The sequence below is a fragment of the Dreissena polymorpha genome, chromosome 1, assembly GCF_020536995.1.
Source record: "Dreissena polymorpha isolate Duluth1 chromosome 1, UMN_Dpol_1.0, whole genome shotgun sequence".
In the NCBI taxonomy this organism is placed as follows: domain Eukaryota; kingdom Metazoa; phylum Mollusca; class Bivalvia; order Myida; family Dreissenidae; genus Dreissena; species Dreissena polymorpha.
This window is the reverse complement of record NC_068355.1, coordinates 22,611,277-22,627,639: the sequence shown is the minus strand read 5'-3', so window position 1 is coordinate 22,627,639 and position 16,363 is coordinate 22,611,277. Positions and strand designations below refer to the sequence as shown.

General features: G+C 36.9%; 1 long non-coding RNA gene across 1 annotated transcript; it reads right to left on the bottom strand.

Moving 5' to 3' along the window:
* Window positions 1-2,357: 2,357 nt before the first annotated feature.
* LOC127881830 (uncharacterized) lies at window positions 2,358-6,491 on the bottom strand. Its single transcript, XR_008050306.1, has 3 exons — window positions 6,344-6,491; window positions 2,955-3,103; window positions 2,358-2,448 (listed from the first exon to the last, which is right to left on the bottom strand). It is a non-coding gene; the product is annotated as an uncharacterized LOC127881830 (long non-coding RNA).
* Between the last annotated feature and the right edge of the window lie 9,872 nt (window positions 6,492-16,363).

The following is a 16,363-nucleotide window of genomic DNA, read 5'->3' as shown; positions in this document are numbered from 1 at the left end:
ACTGTGAATTATTTCATTTTTCATCACACCATTAAACGGTAAATACCGACCTCTCTCGTGCAATATTTGTTTCATCGTAATGGAAATATGTGGCCTCGATTACGCTTATATATGTTGATAAAGAAAGTTCAAAACTGTAATAAAATATCCACTCTTACAATTTATACATGTCGAAAATTGCGAAACTAAAAACGTTAATTCAGTTTCGTAAACCCGCCAAAAAAAAAGCAACTCTTTTTATAAAGTTAAGCCATAACGTATAATGCACCTGTGATTACATAATGTCCACATGACGTAATCGTCATCATGTAAATTTCGGACGTGTGCACGTGGATGCCGTGAAGCAGTTGACCCCCGGGACGCACCAGGATGTTGACATCGGGCTCGAACCACACTTTTGAGCTATATTCACGTAAGCGCTGCTTGAACTCGGCTGTTTTCTGAAACAAAACACTGCATTAAGCCGCGTCATGCGAATATGGGTCGTATGCCGATTGCGCACTCTGGTCAGGAGTTACTTTGTCCTCTTTAAAGTCACGCGATATTTCGTGATGTCAATAGCAGACAGGGTAGCTCCTGATCCGACTGAATGAATGCACAGGCTGGCCTGGGGCTTCGCTGACCACATACGGCAAAAGAACAGTGTTCGCATGAAGCGGCTCAATTCATACAGAACTTTTAAGAAAACATTTCTCGGTGATTTTCCTTGTTAAATGCCTGTATACATATAACGTATTATAACATCAAACAGCATATTTTGATTATTTTGGGTGAAAAGGAGTGTTCCACTTGTATGCGCGGGGTTTCTTAAGTAATAACGATATTTGAATAGCAGATCTCTTATGCAATGATCTATTATTCAAGTGCTACCGGAGATGTACAAAAATGATTTTGTATTCTTGCTTTACCTTAATGTATGTTTATAAATATGCGTCTTGTTCTGGGAAAACTGGGCTTAACGCATGTTAATAAACTGTCGTCCCAGATTAGCCAGAATAGTCAGCAACTTTCCGCTTATATGGAATGTTTCGTTAAAAAGAAGTCTCTTCTAAACGCAAATCCAGTTTCGGCGAAAAGTGTCGTCCCTGATTAGAATGTGTGGACTGCACAGGGTAATCTGGGACAACACTTTGCGCACATGCATTAAGACCAGTTTTCTTGAAACGAGGCTCATAAAAGTCCTATTTCAAACCTCGTTGTCCTCCAGGCGCCCTAGAAGCTGAGGCATGAACTGAACCGGATCCATCAGCCCCTTCCGGGAGAGCAAAAGCGCCTCCAGAATGCACTTGATCAGGGGTTTCCCCGGGAATGCCGCTTTGGCCGCCGTGAAGTCGTCTAAAAGCGCCCTGGGATAACCGCGAGAAACATGCGTGAAATACATACTTTAAGACGCGTTTGGCTCATGTTCCAGTGTTAGTACAAGAGACAGTGTTTTGTTTACTTTGAAAAATATACTTTTATCTATGTCAGATGTTTTTTAACGAAAAGCTAAAAATGTTACTGAGCAAAGTTTACTTACTTATTCGTTGAAAGCTATACATAATGTTCACACAAAAAAACTCAAACAATCTAAATTAAAGTGAGACTGCACGATTTTTATATGTGTTAAATTGATAAAAAAATTATGTAAGAATAACACGAAATAGGCAAGAAAATTATTATACTTTGAAGACGAATTTCATAAAATGCAGCATAGACAAATTAGCGCCCCGAGCCGATTGTGACGAAGATATTTCGTACATATTTTCCTACAATAGCCGAAGCATTCGTATTTTCATTAGGGTCGGAGTTAGTGTTCGTGTGTCGTATGAATAAATATCGTTGCAGGAAATTAAAATGATCCTTAAAATAAAATTGTGTCTTTCTGAACTAAAACTAAATTTAGATTCACATCGTACATGCATGATATACATGCTGGCGAATTCGACTCCCGAGATTCGACTGTACAGACATTTTCGATTTCAGAATTAAATATCTGGCTTATTTCGCATTTTTCAACACATGTTCTTCTTAACTTTTATTTTAATTTATGTAAATTAATAAATATTTGACAAAATCGTGCAGTCTCACTTTAACGTGTATTTAAACAGGTAAAAAGTCATTTTATCAGTCTACAATTACATCAGGTAACTAAGTCCGCATACACTAGTTACAGTGGTAGCAATGACAGTAAACGACAACTAAAACCAAAGGTAGAGCGTTAGGTCGTAACAATTTAAGTGAGTAATTATAACATACGATGTAACATTTCTTAACCATAAAGCTTACTCAACAAGAAGTGCGTGTAACCAAAGTGCACATTGGCGAGACACTCCTTCTTGAGAAGGTCAATGTGACCCGCGTGCAAGCGGAGATAGGGCAGATTGTTGAGAGCCCGATTGTTGTAGTCATCCTCTCTGAAGCGAAAGGGCTGTGACGTCCCATAGCGGTTCTCTTCTATTACCTCCACTAAAAACACTTTAAAGCTTATTTTAGCATCAATTTCGGAAAACTGGTCTTTATGCATGTGCGTAAAGTGCCTTTCAGATTAGCCTCTGCAGTCAGCACAGGCTAATCCGGGACAATGTAAGCACTTGCATAAAGTCCGGTTTTCCTTAAGCGAGACTTATATAGATACTCACGTGCTAGCACATGAATTTGGTTACATGTATTTTCGGTGAAAATTTCGATATTACAGGGAGTGATTTAGTAACACCAATGTCAAAAGTCTCTATTTAAAAATGACTTGCGGAAATTCGAAAATAACGAAACGTTTAAAAACTCATGAATACGATAATGTTCCTCATCATACTTCTTTATTGGAGGATCAAAAATTATCAAAGACTCACATAGCAAATTGCGCCTGATTGAACAATCAACTTATATTTTTCATTGTTTGCATACTCGTTATTGTGATTATCTTTCTGATATAACGACTAACTGTCCATACATATCATAATTATGCACAATACTACCATTGGCCCAGGTTCCCGCGAAGAAATCAGCTAGGTTGCTATGGAGACGCTTTTCTGCGCATAATCTGCGCAGTAGCGCTCGTGCGCAGCTTCCGTAAACTGACGGTGGTACCAGTTCAACACGCGCTCACCGTCTGCACCGCGCTCAACTGCGGTAAAAAACAACACATCTGTTAATTATAGTCAATCACAGAGCATTACAAAAATACGCGCAGTGTGTATATAGTACATGTACTTTTAAAATGCCTTGACTTATTACATGCAGAATGTAGCTAATTTACCACTTCCGCTGATGCTAAAGCAGTGGCGTAGCCAGACCCAAATTTTAGCAGAGGCAGTATATAAGGTCAATGTAGGGTGGTCCGGGGGCATTCCCCCCCCCCCGTAAATTTGTGTATACCTAGATTATCGGAATCGTGGAATCGTGGACGCTACATTTGACCGTTTAGTATCAATATAGTTAACAAAAAAATCTGCTTCAAGTTTATTGTCAATTTAAAACTCTGTTACCATAAACGGTGTTTGATGTGACAATGATGTAACAACCTTTAATACAGAAAAATAGTCATATAATTCATTTGAAGTCAGATAGAAAAATAAAAAAATGAGACGCAGCTCTCTCATACATAATATGTTTATGGATAAAAGAATGTGCTTTATATATTTATTATTGAAATACTAAAATAATATAGATCTACCTTATATTATGAAGAAAACAGATCTATCAAACATTTTAGCGACTAATGTTTCATATATTATGAAAAACGTTTTCACTCTCTTAACATGTTTTATTATTCTTCAACTTTTAAATATCAATCTTATTAAACGCTAATTTAACTCTCCTGTCTCCAGTCGGATCCCACATTTAATCAATTCGTTTTCGATCAACTGGAATGTGTTTATGCACAAACATTAAAGCGATGCCATTGACATGTTAATATATAATAGCATTGTATTTACTTAAGATATTATTCGTTATGAGATTTTTATAAATTTTATTTTTGAGTTTACATCAAATCAGCTTCTGCAAACTTGCTGTTGTAGTTCGGACAAGTTCACCGTGAACAAATTCATGGACATTTTTTTTCATTTAGAGCTTGAAAGCACCATAGGGCTCTTAAAAAATGTTTAAATACATAAAATCAAAAGCGTTTTCAATCATAAGCACATATAAAAATGATCATTGACGGAAAAGTTATTTGGAAAAAAAACTACAGGGGTTCGAACCAATGCAGTGACAATATAATAGTGGTCAATGGATCCAGAGTCGTTACTGATTGCGTCACAGGGACGTATTGATTATTATGAGGAGTACAAATATTTAACATAAATCAGTAAAGTTTCTGGCCATTGTTTTAAATTTTCTTCTGTAAAATTTTGTTTTAGCACTGCCTCATCATTTTCTGTCAGGTCTATCATCAACTACATTGACTATTGAAAAGAAAAGACTTGAACTTCTTTATATAAAAAATTGAACTTCTTTATATCAAACAAGAAATATCTTTAAAAAAGATATACGGCGTTGATTGTGGTTGGAGTTTATAAAAGGTAAAGAGTTCAATGAATGAGATCAAGGATAGCGAATGTCTTTTTCTGTGCAGTTCGTAGCTGCATCACACACAGTACGGGATGTTACGCGCAGTTTTCGCGGCTTATTTTACATTATTACATATTGCTGGTCATAAACCTATAGATTCAAAACAGAAAACCAAAAGAAGAATGGAAGTGAAATTAAAACATACGAGTCAACCGGCCACACGCTTAGTATCCGTACATATTTTAAATATTTATACGCGCGTTCTTCGAACAAATCTGATTTAGTGGTTTGTCGGGCATTGCTATTTGATTCGTTTATTAACAGTATCGAGAATCATCGCGCTCATGCTTAATACATTAGTCAATATAGTGGAATAATTCTTGTTAAATTAATTAAAAATAATATTTATCATGGTATTGTTGAGAACACATTAAGAATCATTTATTGACATACCATTATATCGCTGGATATCTTCATTTAACATCTTTCTGGTCTAAAGAAAATTCCAGTTCACCTAGTTCACGCTTTATCGTCTTCATTATATAACGATTATTTTACTGGCCGCGAACTCCGGTCAACACATAAGGTAGTCGTGAAGACGCAGCGATGACCTGTTTATAAACTCTGACATTCACACACACTAACCGCGAACTGACCCTGATACCTCGCGGGTTGAAATGCAATGCATTAAAGTGAGGCCTCGCTTCCACTGCTCTTTATACTTTTACATGTTAACATGTTGACAGGAATATGGAAGTTAGAACTAAATATGAGAACATAGTCTTTAAGTACAAACGTTCTCGCGCTGGCAATCCTCTTAAAATAAAAGGTGCACGCACAAACTGTATTGATGTCGAGATTGAGTGTAAAACTGTTCTATCTAGTAAGCCTTTTCATTAGAGATAAAATTGCTTCATGCTGAACACGCAGTAAAACAGTGTTACAAAGACGCGGACATGTTTCCAATGTTCTGGTCGTATGCTCATATCAGCCTATGGGATAAATGAAGTGTATTCTTTGTGACCTAGCCGCGGGAAATTTTATTTGAATTTTATGGGACAGTTACAAAGGTCAGGTAAGGTGAAAATCTGGCGTATACAGCTATGCCGAAAAAGTTTAATACGCGGGATACATAATTTGCAAATTCTAATGTAAACAAAGATTTTTATCACCTGAAACGGTCCCGGATTTAACTCGACGCCGGCCATAAAGATGAGAATACCAATAAAGCCAAAAACGCCAACCACCCGAAGTGTGTCTAGGTCCAAAACAGACCCAGACTTGGTCGTTAAACACCCGATTCTAGCTCGGTACGTTCCGATGTCCACCATGATTATACCATCGAAGTTTACAGTGCGACGCTTTGTTTAGTATACGGATTTTCCAAATCATTTTGCTGAGCCATTTTGGCATCAATTGAAGTTATACAATTGAAATAATTATCTGCCTCAATATGAACCAATGGTACTCAATGAAAATTTTTGTTTGTGAATATCATAGTGCCTATAATTCATAAAATCATCCAGTTTTCCTTGTAATCTCAACACTGCTCTGCAATTCTAAAGTTATAAGCAAGTCATTTAAAGAAAGTTGAACAAAGTGTTTCTCAGCTGAAAACAAATCAGAAAACATCAAGTGGTAGCGAACCTATATGATCACAAGTTCTTAAGGCAGACGTTCAACCGCGTTGCGATAACCGCTTTATCTTAATTTTAATAACATGCGATGTTGATAATGAATTGGAAATCCCAATATAAATCGCCATAGTACATATAACATCATTGTTTTCTCATCAGCTCGACGTTCGTAAAACATTAAATTTAAACGAGAAAATAACAGTAAAGTTCAGTACCGACATATTGGTCGATGTCCGCCCGTATGCACACGAGAAGTAGAGGGGGCAGTCTGCGCATGGGCGGTGTCCAGTAGGTGTAGACGTCATTTAATACGTCATCATCGCAGGACAACACGTCATCAAGCTCCGCCTCGGTGATTCCGTGATTGGCTGAAGTAAAGATCCATATTGAACTGGAATTTTGCTAAACGAGACTTCCATTAATGTGCTGGCAAGAAGATAAACAAGTGATCCTCGTTATGGGAAAGTTGGTCTTAATGCATGTGCGAAAAGTGCCGTCCCAGATTAGCATGTGTGGCCCGGACAGGCTTATCAGGGAAGACATGTTCCGCTTTTATTTGGTTAGTGTACAATCTCTTCTTAACAAAAATCTAGTTAAGGCCGAATTAAGTGCTTTAAGGCCAGTTTACCCAGAACAAGACTTGAATACAAGTGACTCAACCCCCACCTAAGGTAAAATATTCCAAGGCGCGACACACCAATATCCGGCTGTGCAGTTTCTCCAGACGACTGAACAGGAAGTCGACTGAGGTACGGACTGTCGTCTGCAGTACTGTCCGTGACGGCGGGTCGAACGAGCGCCAAAGCATGGCTTCGTCAAACGACAGCTGATCAGAATTGAACAAAATGTCAGTATAGCGTTATACAAAATAATTTATTGAAGAAAAACCTAGCTGTGTAATTTCTGGTTTGCATCAAACGTTCAAGTTTCTACTCACTTCAAACTTGTCGACTAATATGATCCTGATTGAAGACTTTTTGGACAGAACGGTTATAACTTAGGATTACCCATGAGATTGATTATTAAAAGAAAATAATGAATTCCCAATTAATTCAATGATGATTTACTGACTTAAAAGTATTTTTGCTTGACATTTAATGTAAGATTACAAATACAACTGGCACTACTAAACTATTCATCTTTCAAAAAGAATGTTCTTTATCGTGATGATAATGACAAACGTACCAGGCCGGTTCGTGGGCTTTGATTCCCCAGCATACTCAGTTGTTGCACCAGACTCTGTAGCAGAGACAGTACGGAAGAACTCTCCACTGTTGTACCGAGAAACCTGCAGCCCAGAGAAATATGCGTTATGTGATGTGTTAACGTTTCAGGTATTGTGTAGTTTCCAACAAACAAGATAACGATGAACATAGTTACGGCCAGTTTTAAATAAAGGAAGTGTGGAAAACACCAATAATTGTTTTAATACAATTCTGACCTTAGGTAATTTTAGATGATTTAAAGAAGTTTAGATTGAGAAAGAAACAAAATCATCATAACGTTAATACTTAATAATATGCACCACAGAACACCACTGTATTAAGCCTTACGAAAGAATTTTAGAGTACTGAAATCATTTATTTGTCTTTTTTAAGTTAAGCATCTCTTAATAATGTATAGGTACATGTAGGTTATTACATATTTTCAACAGCAGATCATTAGCAATTCAAATTTGGAACATATATCTGTTATCAAACATTTTCCTATAGTTCAACTTCAATCGCGCGGAAATCTGACACCAGTTCTAACCAGAAAACGGAACTGTATGTTTTATAATTAAAGCGCAAACATTTGAAACAGTCGAGCGAACATAGGGTCGAATATCACTAAAACTAACCGTAATCTGAATGTAATCTTCGAGTAAAAGTGACGCAACTTACCGTAATCTGAATGTATTCTTCGAGTAACTGTCACGCATTTTAAGAACACGGGCTGATAAAGCCTTCCTTTACGCCCATAATGACAGAAAGCCGCGTTGATAAGCCGTAACTCAATTGTGTTTAATATGGTAATCATATACGCGTCTTACTGCATATTTAGTAACAGTATTATCAAACAACGAACAGCCCTTTTATATATTACGTTTTCGGAAACGACGTCTTTTGCAAAATAGTAACACGCGCGAGGTGCAGCGCTGTTTTAGTGCCAATAGTAATGGCATAATTATTCTTTACACTGTTATTCACAAATGGGTCGGATGTCATTTGGGCGTCGATTTTGATTCTACTTATTTGTAATGGTACAGTGATGATAATACTGTTTTTGTTTTATGAAGTGCTGTAATTGTGAATATTTGTCGTTATTTTCTTAAAAAATAGATCTTGATTTTATCAGGCTCGTACTTCAGTAAACAATTAAAATAAAGAGTGTCTGTTGTTGACGTATTAATGATTTGGTACTTATTCAATCATCAATATTGAGTAGCAATTCTACTGATAGTTCTAGAAGCACAAATGTCAAACTAGCCGTAACATGTAGTTTGAGAAGAGAAGTTATTATAGTTTGATAATTCTTTTAGTATTATTATATTAAAAGTCAAATCGTTTATAATTGCAGCTAAATGTCAAGTACCTTGGAACCCCGGAAGTTCTATCGCTCGCGTATCGGGGTTCCGGTCGGTAGGAGGTGGCATGTCGTATCAACAATTCCTTCTCCAATATTCTGGAAACACTTCCGGAAATGAAGAAAACCGCTGCCCGCCGTCGGCTGTGGACAACCGGAAGTGCAGAGTCTGCGACTGCGCAATGCGACCACAGGCGACGTCATCGAGTCATGCATGCACACCGACGCATAAGAATTGTCCAAGCAAGTGGTGGATGAACACAAGTGCCGACACGCATGAGACCAACAAAGGGAATGGTAATTAATATGTTTCAAGATGCAGGAGGGTTTTGCACATGTATTTCGTTTGGATGCGTTTCATATCGTTATTAAAAGGAAGGCGTTAAATATATTTTGATTAGCGAGTGCGTTATTGAGCATTTTGTTCCATACGTATTTTAGCTTTTTTCAAAAGGATATGTATTATGTATGACGTTTGCATTAAAAACAAAACTTGAGTTAACTTACAAGATTAAGATCGATATTATTTACTTTACACGAACCAGGTACACTTCCGATCAGCGGCGACACGTACCGAAAGTGCAACGACATGTGCATGCTGTCGTGCAACGATGGCTACACACTAAGCACCGCAACAGATGAGACTGGCTGTCAGACGTGCGCATGCGTGGATTCAGAGCCGTGTAGAAGTATCACTTGATCTGTGGTAGTGTTGGTGATGATGATGGTGGGGTGATGTTTTTTTTTGAGCGGGTAATCTATGTGGAAGTCATGATGCTGATGATGCTGACGAAGAATAGTAGAAGGATAAGAATAGTAATGATTTTTATGATGGTGCCGATTGATAATGATGTAGGTGGTGGTGCTACTGCTTCTGAGGCTGCTTCTAATGATGATGATAAGGTTGATTATAACCATGTTGCTCATGATGTTAATGATGATTATGAAGATATCCATGATGATGATGATGATGATGTGTCGGTTGATGATGGTAGCGACGGGGATGCTATTGTATTTAATGATTATGATCATGATGTCGGTTGTGATAATGATGATGATGATAATGATAATGATGATGATGATGATGATGATGATGATGATGATGATGATGATGATGATGATGATGATGATGATGATGATGATGATGATGATGATGATGATGATGATGATTGTGATGATGATGATTATAATAATGATCATATTGATGATGATGCATTACATGTTTAAGTAATTTTACTTTAGAGAAAAAGTATAGACTCTCCACGAATACCATTCTAGGATCTTCACAACATTCCGCGTCACAGCAAAATTTGGAACAAACCACAAAAGAACCAACCACTTCAGCATCCGGTTTGAGCTCTTCAAGCGGCAACGGGCTCTCATCATCCGGGAGCGGTGACGGCGCAAGTGCTGGAAGAGACTCTTGGGGATCTGGTTCAGGAACCGGAAGCAGTGGCGGGGGATGGTGATCCCTGAAATGCAGCGTCGGTTGGAGACAATGACGGGAGCGCTTCAGGTTGCGGGATGGACGCATGAGGAGCTATTAACGTCGTTAGCGGGCGTCTTCTAGTTGTTTCGGGCCGATGTGTCCTGGAAGCGGAGGAACTGTTATTTCATTTTATTATTTGACCTCATCAACAAAATATGAGGCTCGTTCTTGTAAAACGGAGTTTAATGCATAAATGATGTTAAAAGGAGTTCGCGCATGCTAATCAGGGACGACAGTTTCCGCTTTTAAGGAATTTACTGTTTAAAAGAAGTGTCTTCTAGACGAAATTACCAGTCTTGGCGGGAAGTGTCGTCCCTGTCTTGGCGGGAAGTGTCGTCCCTTTCTTGGCGGGAAGTGTCGTCCCTGTCTTGGCGGGAAGTGTCGTCCCTGTCTTAGCGGGAAGTGTCGTCCCTGTCTTGGCGGGAAGTGTCGTCCCTGTCTTGGCGGGAAGTGTCGTCCCTGCCTTGGCGGGAAGTGTCGTCCCTGTCTTGGCGGGAAGTGTCGTCCCTGTCTTGGCGGGCAGTGCCGTCCCTGTCTTGGCGGGAAGTGTCGTCCCTGATAAGCCTATGCGGACTGCACATACTAATTTGAGACGTTTATTAAGCATATGTAATAAAGCCAATATTCCAAGAAAGCGGCTAATATAGTTTCCATCTTTTGTTCGAGGGGTTCCGAGTTGTATCAACGCTTTCATAATTTCCAACCATAAAGAAATGGGTTTAGCATTCAACTAATTCAATAGTGTCTTAATGCGGCAAATTTTAAAATACACTAATACGGTGTTTAAATAAAAAGACAAAAAACAGATGACCCCGTTGATGGTATCCTTATCAAAAACCTCAATATGACATTTTGTACTTCATGTTATGGTTTAACACATAGACAACGCCCTTGTCTCTATTTCAATATAAGTTTTGACCTGTTTATTTACATGCCCACACGGAATTGGTAACATGATAAATTGCACATGTCCTTCCATCCGACCACTCGTGGTTCACCGATTGAATAACATTAATGTGTAAATGAATGTAAAGAAACGACTAATGTGTGCGACGACTTTTTGAAGAATAATCTCAATTAGTTTTTTTGTAATATGTATATTAAAGCGGGACTGCACGATTTTTATATGTGTTAAATTGTAATAAATTGATAACAAATATGTTACAATAACACAAAATAGGCAAGAAAATTGAAGACCAATTTTATAAAAGACAGATTAGCGCCCCGAGCCGATTGTGACGAAAATATTTCGTATATATGTTCCTACAATAACCGAAGCATTCGTCTTTTTTATAAGGATCGGAGTTAGTGTTTGTGTGTCGTATGAATAGATATCGTTGCCGGAAATTAAAATGATCCGTAAAAATAAATTTAGATTCACATGGTACATGCATTCTATGCTTGCTGTCGAATTCGACTATAATACAGCCATTTTCGATTTCAGAATAAAATATCTGGCTTATTTCGCATTTTTCGACACATGTTCTTCTTAACTTTTATTTTAATTTATATTGAAATATATGTCTTATACGTTTTTTTACACATTTTATATAAATTCACAAAGATTTGACAAAATCGTGCAGTCCTGCTTTAAGAATCACAAAACACGCACATTTAATGAATACGTACATTACATATGCACTTTTTAAAGAAAATATTACGCATCCGCAAATCGAAACCTTGAGTTAATCTCTTAAACTTCTATATTGCATGACCTATGTATGTTTAATTGAACATGTATTTCACTATTATAATGACTTAAACTGTGTCTATGCAGTGGCATTATGTGGGGAAATTGATGAATTGAGGTCATTTTCGAGCGTGCGATGACTACGAAGTGAGTTCGGATCATAAATTTCGCTTGTATCGTTCGTCCGTCCCGCTTCTTGGGCGGAATATAAATCGAAACGTGATATAGGATTCCAAATCATACTTCATGCTATGAAAGAAGGAGCTGGATGGAGTTGCATGGAAGAATGACTCTTAATGGATAAATCCGATTTTTTTTTTAATGTCGCAAGGATAATGAAGATGTTTTTTTTCCATATTTTACAACAAATTTTGTTTTAAGATGCCACATGGAGCGTATATACACGAGCACTGCATTTCTTCATTACAGGCGGCATCAACCCGATGTTTCCGGTAGTCAGTGGAAGCGGTAATGGCGACTGCACGGGCCAGTTCTGTATGGGAACCGGAAATGGCGGCAGTGGAGGAACCAGAAGTGGCGGTGGGATGATGGGCGGACCCAGGGGAGTGAGAGGTAAATATTGGCGTCCGTTCCGGTTGTTATTGCTGGCCGGACACGAAATTCGCAATAGGTTTTCAAACTGTGACGTCATCGAGCCACGCATTGCAGCTGGGAGAGGCATCACCGGGGAACTAATATACACATGTCCGGTTTGCTCTTCGGATAGAGGGATGTCCTCTGGTTTTTCCAGATCTCAGCCCAACAGCACACCAAAATTACATATACAGTGACAATAACTTAATTGCTGTAAATTGCTGCTTTAATTCAGTATTCGACCAAAGGTCCTTGTTTGTAGAAAGTAAATGCAGTCACGGACGCGTAAGGACCTCATACACTTTGAAATGCAAATTTACTCATAAATGAACATTGTGACATTGATCCACAAACATCAACTTGATCTCCTTCACAATGCGAGTTTTTGTCGTTTCAGTTGTTGTTAAATATTTTCATATTTTTTTTGTTATACTGGCACATTTTCCGTTTTACTGTTATAAAAAATTTCACATAAAAAATTGATTCAAAACAGTTCGAAAACACGAATCGACAAAAAAAGTAATAACAAATTGATTCAACACAGTTAAAAAATACGAATCAATGAAAAAGTAATTTAAAAAAAAATTGTCAAAAGTGTAATGTGTAAAAAATATAATTTCTGAAAAGTGTAATTTGTATAATGCATGATTTCTGAAACGTATAATCTGTGACTACTACTACTACTACTACTACTACTTCTTCTACTACTACTTCTACAACTATTACTACTACTACTACTACTACTACTACTACTACTACTACTACTACTACTACTACTACTACTACTACTACTACTACTACTACTACTTCTACTACTACTACTACTACTACTACTACTACTACTACTACTACTACTACTACTACTACTACTACTACTACTACTACTCTACTACTACTACTACTACTACTACTACTACTACTTCTACTACTACTACTACTACTACTACTACTACTACTACTACTACTACTACTACTACTACTACTTCTACTTCTACTTCTACTACTACTACTACTACTACTACTACTACTACTACTTCTACTACTACTACTACTACTTCTACTACTACTACTACTACTACTACTACTACTACTACTACTTCTACTTCTACTACTACTACTACTACTACTACTACTACTACTACTACTACTACTGCTACTACTACTACTACTACTACTACTTCTACTACTACTACTACTACTACTACTACTACTACTACTACTTCTACTACTACTACTTCTACTACTACAACTACTACTACTACTTCTACTACTACTACTACTACTACTACTACTTCTACTACTACTACTACTACTACTACTACTACTACTACTACTACTACTACTACTACTACTACTGCTACTACTACTACTACTACTACTACCATCACTATTTTTCAATCTTACAACTGACGCATACTTTACAATTCAGAGAATCATTTTAAGGAATAGAAGGTTATAGCTGTTCGAAAATACCGTATGTATTGAAATACAACACGCCATTTATTCTTTGTATATGTTAATTAAGTGAATAACAAATTGTGAGTCAAAGGCTGATATTTGCCTAGGTAGATTATTTAGGTCCTTATTTTTATCACAAAATCTCTTTTTAAATCATCGTAGAACGAAAGTAAGGCGCCTTACCCCTGCGTGTGGTTACAGTGATTATACATACTTCAATATAAAAATGAGTCACCTAATTTTCTCTGAAACTACATGACCCCGTGGTTTTACAAGCTGAGCTGTTTATTTTCTGCCAATCGAAGGTTATGATATTATTTTTAAAATTTAAATAACATCTTTCTTGTAAAATTTGACATTGTTCATATTAATACACTTCGAAACAACCTGCATGTGCAAAGTGGTCATTGTTCAGGTTACAACGACAAGTGCGTGGGACCGGAGCGCTCGGCAAAAGTGGGACAAAGTATGTCGCCTGAATTTGATGTCTTCCCGAGAGTTTTGTCGCGTTTGGGCTGATTTGTGCGATTACTTCTAAAAAAGACCAACACTCGTGTGTTTGTGTTTAATCCGAAATATATCTTGACCATTAGACACTTGACAGCAAATTGTTGGTGGTCTCTTTATTTTCTTTATATTTTGAACTCATCGCAATCACTCGAACCCAACATCCTGTAAACCCGCCTCATCCTGCAAATGCGCTAATTTTAGAATTATGAAATACACGCAACTATGTTTTGTAAATGTATACATAAATATTAATCACACATTGATTCGTTTTACTTGCTCTGTTTTGAAAATTTACTTACTGTTGTTAATATCTTGTTTTTGTGATTATCAGGATTTAACTGACCCTGAAGCAAAACGGGTTTGATTCAGAACAAGTGTTTGGATTGTAGTGAATTGCATAACCAGGCCAGCCAAGTTTTATTCACTGTTCAGCATCCACATGATGTTTTATAAACTCGCATGTAAGAATTCAAAAGTCGTTAATATACTGTTATTAAACAGTTTTACCATGTATACTTCTAATAGTTGTACATTTTTACCATATTTATTTCGAACAGTTGGGTTATGTAACCCATAACACTTTGTTAGACCCGCCCCTTCTTGCATTTGTGATTTTTTTCTATATGTCATCACTCTTCTGAACAATTTAAAAATACAGGGGCTTTTGGTGGTTTAATTTTAATTTTAATTATTGATATGAAATCAACATTTAACTTATATGCAATATAATTATCTGTTGAAATGTATATTATTACCTCATTGTACCCCAAAATCGAATATAATGATGAAACGATACACCAATGCTTTTGTTGTTTTTAAAAAAGGAAAATTAACGAACAGAAACGACGTGTTATGCAAAAAGATTAAATAGAGGATATTTGTTCATGTCAGTGTAAGATCGTTTGTTATTTCACGAGAGATCATATACAATATATTTTCAAGAATGGCGCAGCTATAAGTGAAAATATTATTGTTCTATGATCACGAGTGAATGTTTCTTTTATACCCCTTTTTCAAGACAATAATCAACAGCTGTTCCCCTTTCGCTGAAAAGTTACCCTTTCTCTCGTGGCATGCATCAATACATTTCAAAACACAAAATGACGTCATAAGTGTGACGAAATGACTTTGAAGCATGTGAAGAAAATTATGAAATAATTACTATTTTATAACATGCGATACTCCAATGAACAAACACGTATACTGTACCTATATTGACTTTATCTTTATTGAATTATCTGTATATTTATCCTGATTATCGATTATAATCCGATATATATACTTGCAATTTGACACGTGGCCCTTAATTAACACCACGGTAAGGGACATTATACTTTTTAAGGAAAATGACAGAATTACATTTCCGTTGTGTTCGACCCTTTCCGTATTTTATTGTTTGACCAGAAAAACCTTCGCACATTCATCAATACATCATGAAGTTGAAGAAAATGTTCAGTATGAACATAATTTAATATGATATTTTTTTCTATGTCAATATTCGTTACCATTGTGCAATAGTTTATTAAAAACCCAATCGGGAATCCTCGGACAATTCCGCCATACCGGCGATGTGAAGCCCACTGTCCGAAGTGTTCAGATTGTTATAAAACCCGTACGTTCAATAAAAACTCTTTCCGCGGATATGAGCCCTTGTCGTTTTGCAGTCATAACCCTAACATATATGAAGGAAGCAAATTTTGCCTCTAATTGTGTACATTTATGTTAATATGCGGAAACTGATATTGTTAGGCACAGTTATTTTCAATGATTTGTTTTCAATAAAATTTTTGATTCATCGCAACCAGACATATCAACGATGCTGTTACTGACTTGAAGAAAGGACTTTGTTTAAAAAAACATTTTGGTTCCAAATGCAGAGTAACGAATTGTTAAAAACGCTATTTTCACGACCACATAAAACATTGACAC